Source organism: Rhinopithecus roxellana, chromosome 17 (genome assembly GCF_007565055.1).
Source record: "Rhinopithecus roxellana isolate Shanxi Qingling chromosome 17, ASM756505v1, whole genome shotgun sequence".
NCBI classification, from domain to species: domain Eukaryota; kingdom Metazoa; phylum Chordata; class Mammalia; order Primates; family Cercopithecidae; genus Rhinopithecus; species Rhinopithecus roxellana.
In genome coordinates this window covers 79855713-79868074 of record NC_044565.1, presented here as the reverse complement: position 1 = coordinate 79868074, position 12362 = coordinate 79855713, and the positions used below count along the sequence as shown (strand labels likewise).

The window sequence follows — 12362 nt, the reverse complement described above, 5'->3', positions numbered from 1 at the left end:
ACTATGTTCAGGAACATTAATATGTTTGTACCTCAAGAACAACTCTAACAGCTCTACAAGCTAGATATTATTATCTCCATTTCACAGATGAACTGAAGAAAATTTTCCAAATCCCAAGTAAATGAAAAAGCTGGGATTTAAACCCAAGCCTGTCTGATCACAAATCCTAGGCTCTCAACCAATTCATACAAGCCTCCTCCACAATCCTTGTGGATACCTACAGAAGACTCACAAGGCCCAAGTCTAGTTTTTAATTAAAATAACACTTGTTAATAATGCCTTGCTTTAAAGACGTTTGAGTTCTTCATTGCAAAGTATCACTGCAAAAAGCAATGAACTCAATTTGGCTAAGGTTTTATTTTCTAAATGTATACTTTTCCCTGAATATCCAAAACTAAGATTGCAAATCTCTCCTTGCTTCCACGTTCCCGCTGGATATAAATAGTATGACCATGTTGAAATCTTACATTCTCTTATCCACTTCATTTTTAACAGGCAGAAATGAGTAATGTGAGAGCCTGCAATTGTAATCTTCACAAAGTATATCACATACAGTTCAAAAACATCAAGTGGCATGTTAAAGAAGCTTTTGGAGAATAAATTGAGCATGACACAAGAAGAAGAAAAACAGAATCCATGACTTTTCAAAACATGATCTTGCTTCAGATGAGAAAGCTCTGTGCTTAGTTTGCTGTGGGTACTTCTTTGTGTCCATTGTGGCCTCCTATCTAACATAAGGATTCCTTTCCCCAGGTGGTGGACACAGTGGGTAGGAGAGTCTGTCCATATCCCAAAGGTGTGCCAAAAGGATTTATCAAGAAGGGGATGATGGAGGTTGCTCTTCCAAAAGTGTCCAGAGTCACTGAGACCTGACCTGTGTATTTTGTATTCCATCCCTGTCAGGTAAAGAATATATTATTTAAGTTCATCTTCTTGGGAGAGGGAGATGAGAGCTGGGGGCTAATGTCCAATCAAAATGAAAAAGAAAATGTGTTTGTGGCTAAAGGAAGCATCCAGAAGACATAGCAAGGATCACTCTGTTCCCTTTTGTCAGAGCTTTGCTTTCCTTTTGTCTCCAAAATTCAGGAGCTGGAAACAAGCCTGAGTGTGTGATGTTCTTGGAACCTCTAGGAACAGCTTTAGCTCCAGACACATTTTGCAGTTCCCACATTAACAGTCCTGCTCTTCTTGCTGATGAGAAGTAGTTGAAACACTTCTTGGATAAGCAGTTGCTTGGGGTATATTTACCTTTTCCAACAAACACAAAGGCTGTACCTCTCCTACATAAAGGTGTGAGCAGCACAAACATGTGACACAGTGCTATGCAGCTGAAATCAATTTAAAGAATTAGAGAATGGACCGTAGTCCAAATTGGCTATTATGCTGCTGCTGGGGTCTTTAAAAAAATGCCATTTTCCTTTGCTTTGTTACTTTAAGCTTATCTTTTAAGCACAGATGTTCTGTGCTTCTAAATTTCATGTGTCCAGAAAATTGGCGGATATAATGTAAATGAGATTACCCCTTGCCCCTCCATGACGATGAAATTGGACAAGACCTCTGTTGCCATTGCTTAGACCCCAAATGCACAAAACCAGGAATTAGTCTCTTGGTTCTCTCCACTTCCTGTTCCCATAAAAACTGTTCGCTCTAGGACACTGTCCACTTCTTATCAACAGCATTTCCTTCTTGGGTATTACCAGTGATAATAGCTCAGGCTTGCCTTTTTCTCCAGTACTCACATGAATATCTATTGACACCAGGGTGCTGGTGGAGAACATATCTCCAGAGAGCCCAACAGGAAGCTTTGCAGAACCATTGTCACAGTTATTTCTTGATCATATGGCTTTCTAATTAATTTCTAACTTTTTCATGAATACACATGAGAAGAAGGGCATTGGGGAGAAACAGACTTCTGTGGAATATTATTTCTCATTTATTTGTATTCCAAAAAATAAGATCCTGCATACCTTTCAAGGCCCAGCTTCAAGTTCACCTCCACCATGGAGTCGTCATCCAAATTTAACTCAGCTGTTACCTCTTCCTCCTCTGAGCTTCCTTATCTTTTGGGGGTACCTCAGTCACAGCACTCATCACATCATGTTTGATCATTTAGTTTTTATTACCAATCTACTTCTAGACTGTAAACTGCTGGTTGGCAATGGCTAAATTCTACTCAACTCTGTCTCTGTATCGAGCATCCTGCATGGTGCTTGTATATAATATCTTTTCAATAAATGTTTGCAGAAATTTCTGCATCTATGAAATAGTTTTTTGAAATATCACATTCCAGAGAGGTTAAGATGCACTATTTCAGTGGTTCTGAAACTTTATCATGCATCGGAATCACTCAGAGGGCTTCTTACACCAGATTGCTGGGTTCTACCTCCAGAGCTTCTGATTCAGTAGGTCTACAGTGGACAGGCTGTATAATTTGCATAGCTAAAAAGCTCCCTGGTGATACTGGTGATGCTGGTCCAGAGACCACACTTGGAGGAGTAATAAACTATCATTTATTCATATTTTAATATCTCGTATCCATCTAAATCTGAAATTTGTTGACATGTCAGTTTAGTTGACAACTTTTTGCTTTCATAGTAGTATATAAAATAATGGTTTTACAATCGACAGCATCTTAGATTAAATGAAATGTGACAGGCTTCCTGTTACATATTTGAATCTGTATTATAAAACATCAATTACCTCATAAATGAATTAATTCCCTTATAAAAGGGCTCAAGGGAACTAACTAGCTCCTCTTTTCTCTTCTGCTCTTCCATCATGGGAGGACAGAGATATCTTGGAAGCAGAAACCAGACACTCATCAGACACTGAACCTTGGTCTTGCACTTTCCAGAGTGCATAACTATGAGCAATAACTTGATGCTGTCTATAAATTACCCAGTCTGAGCTATTTTGTTATGGCAGTAAAAAAGGGACTAAGACACTCACCAACAAATGCCAGCTCTTTTCTCCAAAGCTAACAACAAAAACCAAGCAAGAGCAATAACACCAGGGAGCCCATTAAATTGAAAACATTCCAGCAAGTATCCCAAGGTCACAGACCCAGATAGGTTTTGCTAGCCACCTTCCTGGAAGGAGTGGGCCACGTTTTCCATCCTCAGAAAATGCTGTTTGCAAGGAAAGCAGTGAGAGCAGAGATAATCAATCTAGGCATATCATAGTCAAATTGCTGAAGACCAAAGATGAAGACCAAATCTTAAAACCTCCTAGAGGGAAAAGACAGATTACATATGGGGGAAAACAATACAGATGAAGGCTGACTTAGAGAAAAAATGGAACCTAGAACAATATGGAATAGCATTTTTTAAAGTATTGAAAGGAGAAAATTGTCAGCCTAGAATTCTACAAAAACATCCTTTAGAAATTCAAGTAAAATAAAAGGTATTTGCAGAAAGACAAAAGTTGAGGGATTTATCTCTAGAAGACTTATTGTACAAGAAATAAATTTTTAGGCCGGGCGCGGTGGCTCAAGCCTGTAATCCCAGCGCTTTGGGAGGCCGAGACGGGCGGATCACGAGGTCAGAAGATCGAGACCATCCTGGCTAACATGGTGAAACCCCGTCTCTACTAAAAAATACAAAAAACTAGCCGGGTGAGGTGGCGGGCGCCTGTAGTCCCAGCTACTCGGGAGGCTGAGGCAGGAGAATGACGTAAACCCGGGAGGCGGAGCTTGCAGTGAGCTGAGATCCGGCCACTGCACTCCAGCCCGGGCGACAGAGCGAGACTCCGTCTCAAAAAAAAAATAAATAAATAAATAAAATAAAATAAATAAAAAATAAAAAAAAAAAGAAATAAATTTTTAAAAGAATGAAGAACAATAGGCAGGGTAAATACCTGGGTAAATGTAAAATAACCTTTTCTTTTTAAGTGATATATATTCATATCAATAAATAGATATAGGTATAAATAGACATGTATGAAGATACATATGTAATTCTTTAAAAGGTTATTGAATGAAGCAAAAATAACATTGTGGAATTTATAGCATATATAGAAGTAAAATATTTTTTAAAAATAGCGTAAATGGTGGAGGGACTCTAAATGAAAGTACTCAATTGGAAATATCTTCCATTGATATGAAGAAGTATATGATTGAAGGTAGATTAAGATGATTTAAATATGCATAGCATAATATCTAAAATAACTCCAAAAAATCTCACAGAGTTATTACAAAAAGGTAGAGCTTAAAGGTTGATACAGGAGATTAAATGGTATATTGAAAAATACGTGATTCACCTGAAAGAGAGCAGAAAAAGCAAGACAAATGAATGGAAAAAGATGAGATAAAAAATAGATTCAAAATATATGAAGCAAAACCAAGTAGAATTAATGAGAGAGAAAGACAAATCTACAGTCATGGTTAAACATATTAACATCACTTTCTGAGCAACTGATTTAAAAAGTAGGGTATAAGAGTATAATTTAAAAATATTTGATCAACACCATGAACCAATTTGACCTAAACAATATTTACAAAACACCACTCCCAACAACAGCAAAATATACATTCTTTTTAACTTTGCATGAACTATTAACCAAGATAGATAAAAAATGTTGAGCCGTAAAATAAGACTCATTAAAATTAAAAAGATTGAAACCATACAGAGTACATTTATGACCATAATGACATTGATATGGAAATCAATAACCGTAAGATATCTGAAAAAAATCAAATATTTAAAAATTAAACATTACATATCTAACCTATGGTCAAAGGAGAAATTACAAAGGAAATTTGAAATCATCTGAACTGAATGATAATGAACACACAACTTATCAAGATTTGTGAGATGTAGCTAAAGAAGGACTTAGAGGGAAATGTATAGCATTCAATTTTTTAAAAAAGGGAGGTATAGAATCAATTATCTAAGCCTTCACATGAAGAAGCTAGAAAAATAACAACTAAAACCCAAAGTATAAGAAAAAAATGATGGTAAGAAAGTCAATTAATAAAACAGAAAATTGACAAAAAGAGAGCATCAACAATGTTAAAAGTGTGTTTTAAAAAAGATTAATGAGGCCGGGCGCGGTGGCTCAAGCCTGTAATCCCAGCACTTTGGGAGGCCGAGACAGGCGGATCACAAGATCAGGAGATCGAGACCATCCTGGCTAACCCCGTCTCTACTAAAAAATACAAAAAAACTAGCCAGACGAGGTGGCGGGCACCTGTAGTCCCAGCTACTCGGGAGACTGAGGCAGGAGAATGGCATAAACCAGGGAGGCAGAGCTTGCAGTAAGCCGAGATCCGGCCACTGCACTCCAGCCTGGGCGACAGAGCAAGACTCCGTCTCAAAAAAAAAAAAAAAAAAAAAAAAAAAAAAAAAAAAAAAAAAGATTTAATGAAACCCAGGGCAAGACTGATAAGTGAAACAGAAAATCCCCATTACCAGTATTAGAAATGAAAAAAAAGGGGGGGGGGGGCATTTCTACAGACCCTATAGTTATGAAAAAGATAGCAAGGAAATATTCTGAACAACTTTAAGTCAAAAATTAAACAATTTAGATGAAATAGAAAAATAATTTAAAAAACACAACTTACCAAAATACATAACAGAACTACAACAACATAAATATTCTTATGTCAATTCAAGTAATTGAATTTATTATCAAAATTTTTTAATAAAGAAAACTTGAGATCTAGGTGACTTCACCAATGAAGTCTATTATTTAAGGATGAAATAATACCAACTCAACACAAGTTCTCTCAAAAATACAGACAGAGAGAATAATTCTCATGAAGCCAGCACACTGCCAATGCCAAATACTGACAATGACATTATAATAAAATAAAATTACAGACCAATATTCCTTATGAGTACAGCTGAAAAATCCTTAACAAAATATTAGCAAAATGAATCTACTAATATATTGCCAAAATACACATCATGACCAAGTGAGGGTTTTTAAAGAAATGTAAGATTGGTTTCACATCTGAAAATTAGTCAATGAAATTAAAGAATAGAGGAAAACTATACGATGATCTCAGTAGATGCATAAAAAGTCTTTGACCAAAGTCAACCTCCATTCATGATAAAAACTCTTGAGCAAATTAGAAATAGAAAAGAACTTCAAACTGCTAAAAAGGATCTCTTAAAACCTACAACTAATATAATACTTACTGGTTTTTCCTTTTAATATCAAGAACAAGGCAAGGACTTTCACTTTCATCCTTTCTACTTTACATTTAACTGGCAGTTCTAGCCAATGCAATAAGAAGAGAAAAAGAAATAGAAGGCATACAGATAAAGGAAAGAAAGAAGTAAATTCGTGTACAGAGAAAAGTAAAACTGTCATTCTTTGCAGATGACAGAATTGTTTATATATAAAACTATGGATACAAAATAACTACAAGAAACTAAATAATGAATTTACCTAGGTCAATATATAAAAATCAATTCTATTTCTATATACCAGCAGTACACAATTGGAAAACAGCATGTAAAAAATACCATATGCAATAGTATCAAAAAATATGAAATACTTAGGAAAAAGCTAAGAGAAATGTACAATATCTCTATGTAAAAAACTGTAAAACATTGCTGTGAGAAATTAAAGAAACCCAGACAAAAGGGAGAGACATTCAATGTTTATGAAGTAGAAGATGCAATCCTGTTAAGATATTTATTTTCCTCAGATTTATTTATGAATTTAATACAATCATCAAAATTTCAGTAGGACTTTTTAGAGAAATTTATAAGCTGAGCCTAAAACTGATATGAAAATGCCAAAGCAATCTTGAAAAAATTAAAGTTGAAAGATTTATAATACCTGGTTCTAAAACTGAATGTTAGACTAATCAATGCATTGTAGTATTGACATGAAGACAGGCAAATACATCAAGAGAACAGAATCCAGAAATAGACTCACGTGTATAGAGTTAATTTTTTTAAATGCTTTATTAGAGTAGTTTTAGGTTCACATCAAATTAGAATCAACTGATTTTTAACTAAATGTGACAAGGTGATTTCATGAAGAAAGGAAGACTTGTTAACAAGTGGTGCTGGAACAACTGGATGGCCATATAAAAAACAAACAAAAATCTTGACTCCTATCACACTCCATATAATAAGATAGTTTGAGATAAACTTAGAACAAAATATAACCTAGAACAATAAAGTTTCTAGCAGAAAGCATAAAAGCGTAACTTACAACCTTGGAGTAGGCAAATTTTTTTTAGACAGAACACAAAAAGCACTAACTATGAAAAATGATAGCTGGTTTTCATTAAAATAAAAATCTCTGCATACCAAAAGATACCATTAAGAAAATGAATACGCAAATCAGTACATATATCTGACAAGGGCGTGTATCTATTGTATATAAAGAATTCCTTCAAATCAATAATAAGACAATTTAATTTTTTTAATGGGCAAAAGATTGAAGCTGTCATTTCACAAAAGAAGAGACATACAGTAGTCCCTCCCTTTATCCTTGGTTTCACTTTCCAGTTTCAGTTACCTACAGTAAACCACAGTCAGAAAATACTAAATAGAAAATGTCAGAAATAAACAATTCATGGTTTAAAATCATCCACTGTTCTGAGTAGCATGATGAAATCTTGAGCCATCCTGCTCTATTCTACCAGGAACCTGAATCATCCCTTTGTCCAGCATATCCACAGTCTATGCTACCCACCCATTAGTCAGTAGCTGCCTTAGTTATCAGATTTTTAAAAAATAGTACATATAGAGTTCAGTAATATCCCTGGCTTCAGGCAGCCACTGGGGTTCTTAGAATGAATCCCCCAGGGACAAGTGGGTACTACTATGTAAGAACAACCAATAAGCACATGAAAGTGTTTTCAACATCATTAATCATCACTGATATGCAAATTAAAACCAACATGAGATGTCCTTTTGCACCTATTAAAATGGCTCAGATATAGAGGTAAGACAATACCAAAGGTGATGTGGATGTGGAGAAATGGAACTCTCAAACACTGGTAGGAATGCAAATAGTACAACCACTTAGGAAAATAGTTTGTCAGATTTTTATAAAGTTAACTTCTTCGTCTATCCTACAACCACAATTCCACCCTCAATATTTCTCAAAACAAATGAAAGCATATGTCCACAAAAAGAACTACACAAGAATACTCAGAGAAGCTTTTCCATAATAGCCCAAACTGGAAACAACCCAAATCAATATGAAGGTGGATGAACATACTCTGGCATATTCATAAATTGAATATTAGTCAAAAAGAAATAGATATGTATTAGTCAATAGATATATATTAGTCAAAAAGACAAAGAAAAAACTACTGGCCGGGCATGGTGGCTCACACCTGTAATCCCAGCACTTTGGGAGGCCGAGGCGGGCGGATCACCTGAGGTCGGAAGTTCAAGACCAGTCTGACCAACATAGTGAAACCCCATCTCTACTAAAACTACAAAATTAGCCAGGCATGGTGGCGCATGCCTGTAATCCCAGCTACTCAGGAGGCTGAGGCAGGAGAATCACTTGAACCCGGGAGGCAGAGGTTGCGGTGAGCCGAGATTGTACCATTGCACTCCAGCCTGGGCAACAAGAACAAAACTCTGTCTCAAAAAAAGAAAGAAGAAAAAATTACTGATGATGTAACAGTGTGAATAAAACTTGAGACTTCCAGTTATGCTAAGTGAACGAAACTGCACAAAAAGTGTGTAATATATGAACCAATTCTATAAAGTCCAAAACTAGGCAAAATTAATCTCTGGTTAAAAAAATACATGAACAGTGGTTGCCTCTTGTTTGGTGTAGTCAATTGACATGATGTATTCAACTGTCAAAATAATTGAACTGAATACTTAATACTTTCTGGTAGATTGTATGTAAATTATACCTCAGTTTTTAGAAAAGCAACTACATCTGGTGGATAGCAGCTACACAAATTACTGTGAAGGTAAAGTTTGCTCATCTAAGAAACATTTATTAATAACTTACATGACAAATACCATGCTAATCTCTGGGAATACCAAACTCTACAAGATGTGATCCCAGCACTGAAGAATGCATGGATTCTAAGGGATGGAGAAAGCACAATTTCACAATGTCAAAACAAGTGTTTAATGCAGCTATAGACTATGACTGTATATGGGAGCACAGAGGAGTGAGCAAGATGTTACAGACCAGGATAATGACCACTTGTCTGACTATAGTGGCTGAATCATTGCTTGGGGTAGAACGTTGCCTTTTATTTTTGGCCTTTGGGACTCGGGGAAATATCTTAGCAGGTGTAATGACTCTAAATAACAGTTCCCCAAAACTTTAGGACAAAGTCTTTTTCCAAGTGGGAAACTGGAGATACCAGAATAAGCAGAAAAAGGTCAAACACTTCCTGAGTAATAGATTTAGAGAGCAGCAGGTCTCTCAAGCCAGGGTCCCTATGCCACGCTGCAGAGCAGCCCACAAAACACCCTAGAGGATGTGGCTTGCTGGCCACACCCCTTAAGTCATGATAGCCCTGCCAAAGAATGTAGGGCCCCAGCAAAGAATGTCCTGAAAGCCATTTAAGAGCCTTCCAGGAAAACCACAGCCAGCAATCCACCACTTGCAATGTGTGTGGCTGGGCTCCTGCTTCTCTTTGCCTTCCTTGGCTCCCTGAGCTCCCATCAAATCCCAAGTCATCTCAAAAGGAGGTGCAGGGCCAGTTGCAGTTTACTTGCTGGTGATAGAGAGGACAAGGCACCTGCCTGCAAGTCTCCAAAGACAGCACTAGGGAGCCTCCCTCTGAGTGCCTTCAGGGTCTCCCTGCAAAGCTCCAGCTCCTGTAAGATTGCGATTGTGACTCTCAGCAGATGAATCTCCAGAGAGAAGTCATTGTAGGGGAAGCTCCAACAAGTTCATGGCCCCCTCCTCCATCTTCAGAGCCCCCATCCTCAAATCTCTTTCTCTCTGTCCCTCTTTTCTGTTATCACACCTCCTCCTGTCTGATCTGACTCCTGCATCCTGCTTATGAGGACCCTTGGGTTTGCAATGAATCTGCTCAGATTATTCAGTATAATCTCTCCATCTCAAGATCTTCAATTTGATCACATCTGCAGAGCCTCTTGTCATATATGGCAAGATTCACAGGTTCCAAGCTTTAGGATGCAAACATCTTTGGGGGATCATTACTCAGCCTACCACTACAACTCTAAGCCAATCTTACCTCGAGAGAATAATAATAACCAATGCATCTAGCCATTGAGTGCTTACTATATGATATAGATATGAAGATAAATATTGCTATCTGTATATAGAGAGATTTTTATAGAGATATTTATACACTTACATTGATAGACTATCTTCCCACACATACGTATTTTCTCACCATAGCCCTGCAAAGTCATTTCATTTTACAAATGAGGAAAGGAAGCCTGAGGAATTTTGAAGGACAAAACACTGTATAACGGGTAGTCAACGTGGGTTTTGATGACTCCAGAGCCAATGCTCTCTACCTTGTTGTCTCCTATTTCTGTTCCATGTTTTGGTGAGAAACCCAGAGTATGAATTTTGCATATATGTCTTCAACCTAATTTTTTTTCTCCAAGTTAGGACTGGAAAAGCCCACATCTGTGGCTTGGAAGATAAGGAAGGTGTTATTCCCAGTTGGCCACATCTCTAGAAAACAGAAAATTCTGCATTTCCCCCAGTAACAAAATTGTTCATTGCTTATCCGTAGTGTATTGTTTTTTTTCTTGCTTTACCTCCCTCAATGTTTTTACTTTTCCTCATCAGTCTCCAACGTCAGTAGAAGATGTATTTCCAAGCAGAACCATTCACCAATCTAAAATGTTTTCCTTTTTTTTTTTGAAAACTATTTCTTCATAGAATCCATCACAAATTATTCAAGCATTCTGGAAAGAAAAGTCGAGAAATACTACAGTAAAGGAAACAAAATTGGAGGCTGAAAAATATACATACATTAAACCATGGTTAAAAAACTAAATAAAATAATTTTTGTTTCACTATCTTGTGAAACAAAAATTAGTGAAGATTTGTTTTAACTCTATTACCTGGACAACACCATTCTTAGTTTTCTTCAGCAGAATTTATCTTAAAATATTTTAATTTGTTGATTCGATCAGAATTATTTCTCAAAAACAACACTTAAATGGCAATTGCTGATTCTTGCTTGCAAGAGCTCATTCATCTCTATTATAGTCAATATTGCTCTGTTAAGCCTTTGGTTGAGGACAAGAATGAAATACACTCCTGATTTCCATATGCCTCTTTCACTGCAAAATCGTGTGCTCTGGGAATTCTTGGTCATATTGCATAGGTTTTGTTGTTGTTGTTGCCTCCTCAAAAAAATGGCTCAAGCATATTTATTGATAAGTAAGACCATGTTAAAATCTGTATTATGAGTAAGTTATTTCAAATAAAATTGGGGAAATCTAGGGCAGCTGGGGCAGGAAGGTAATAAATCAAGTATTGGGGCTCCTGCCCTAAGCTGTGGTAAGCACACCAAGGTAAGGCCACCCCGAGGGCCTCCAGGAGCTCAGAGAGGGACCTCCTGCCCCTAGCACCCTGCCTTGCCTCACTGGAACCCTCCCCATCCCCCTTCCCTGGCAAAGACATACCATGGCAAGACCCCCACCCAGAGGTTTATACTGAAAATAGTAGGCAATGCTCTGGTTGTAATATGAATGATCATAAATTGAGCAATGGGTTATTCACATTTTTATCTTAAAATACTTAAGTGCTTGAAGAGGATTTCATTATCACAGCATGAGTCAATAAGTAGGCAGTTTTGAAGATTTTAAAGGACATATCTGGGTAGTTTTAAGATCACCAGAGGCCGTTAACCCTCATAATTTACTGTCTATGTTTCCTCGAATCTTTTCAAATTGATCTCCCTACATCCACATTTGCATTCCTCCAACTTGATTTCCACACTATCAGAATTTTTGTTTTAAAATGCAAATCTGATCAGCTCTCTCTCACACACATATAAACACATATGCACAGATGCACGCACACTGACATGCAGGTACACACACTCCTGTTTAAAATCTTTTGATACCTTTTCATTCTCACATTTGAAGGCTAAAACCCTTAACACGGCTGACCTATGTTCCACAGTCTGTGATACATGACCCTGCCTGTCTCCTCAACCTGATTTCTCACCATCATCCCCGCTGCTCCCTATGGTCAGATCACAATGTCCTTTTGGTTCCCTACAAGTCCTAGGTTTCTCCCCACTGCAGAACCACTGGGTATCCTCAGCCCCTGTCTGGAATGTTCCCTCATCTCTATTCCCGACACACACACACACACACACACACACACACACACACACACACACACACAAATGCACACACAAGCATTATTCAACTAATTACCTCCTCCTCCTTCTCTTCCTCCCTAGATCTCAGTTC

The 12362-nt window shown here is 37.2% G+C and overlaps 1 long non-coding RNA gene across 2 annotated transcripts in view; it reads left to right on the top strand.

Annotated features, from left to right (window-relative positions):
• The window catches only part of LOC115894373, a 45969-nt gene extending 35051 nt beyond the window's left edge, over nt 1–10918 (top strand). The window contains exons 2-3 of one of the 2 annotated variants that reach the window (XR_004054504.1): nt 754–903; nt 10813–10918. This is a non-coding gene — a long non-coding RNA (uncharacterized LOC115894373). Of the gene's footprint in view, nt 1–753; nt 904–10536; nt 10670–10812 lie in introns of those variants that run through there. The other variant, XR_004054505.1, reaches the window with a different exon arrangement.
• Nucleotides 10919–12362: the final 1444 nt, after the last annotated feature.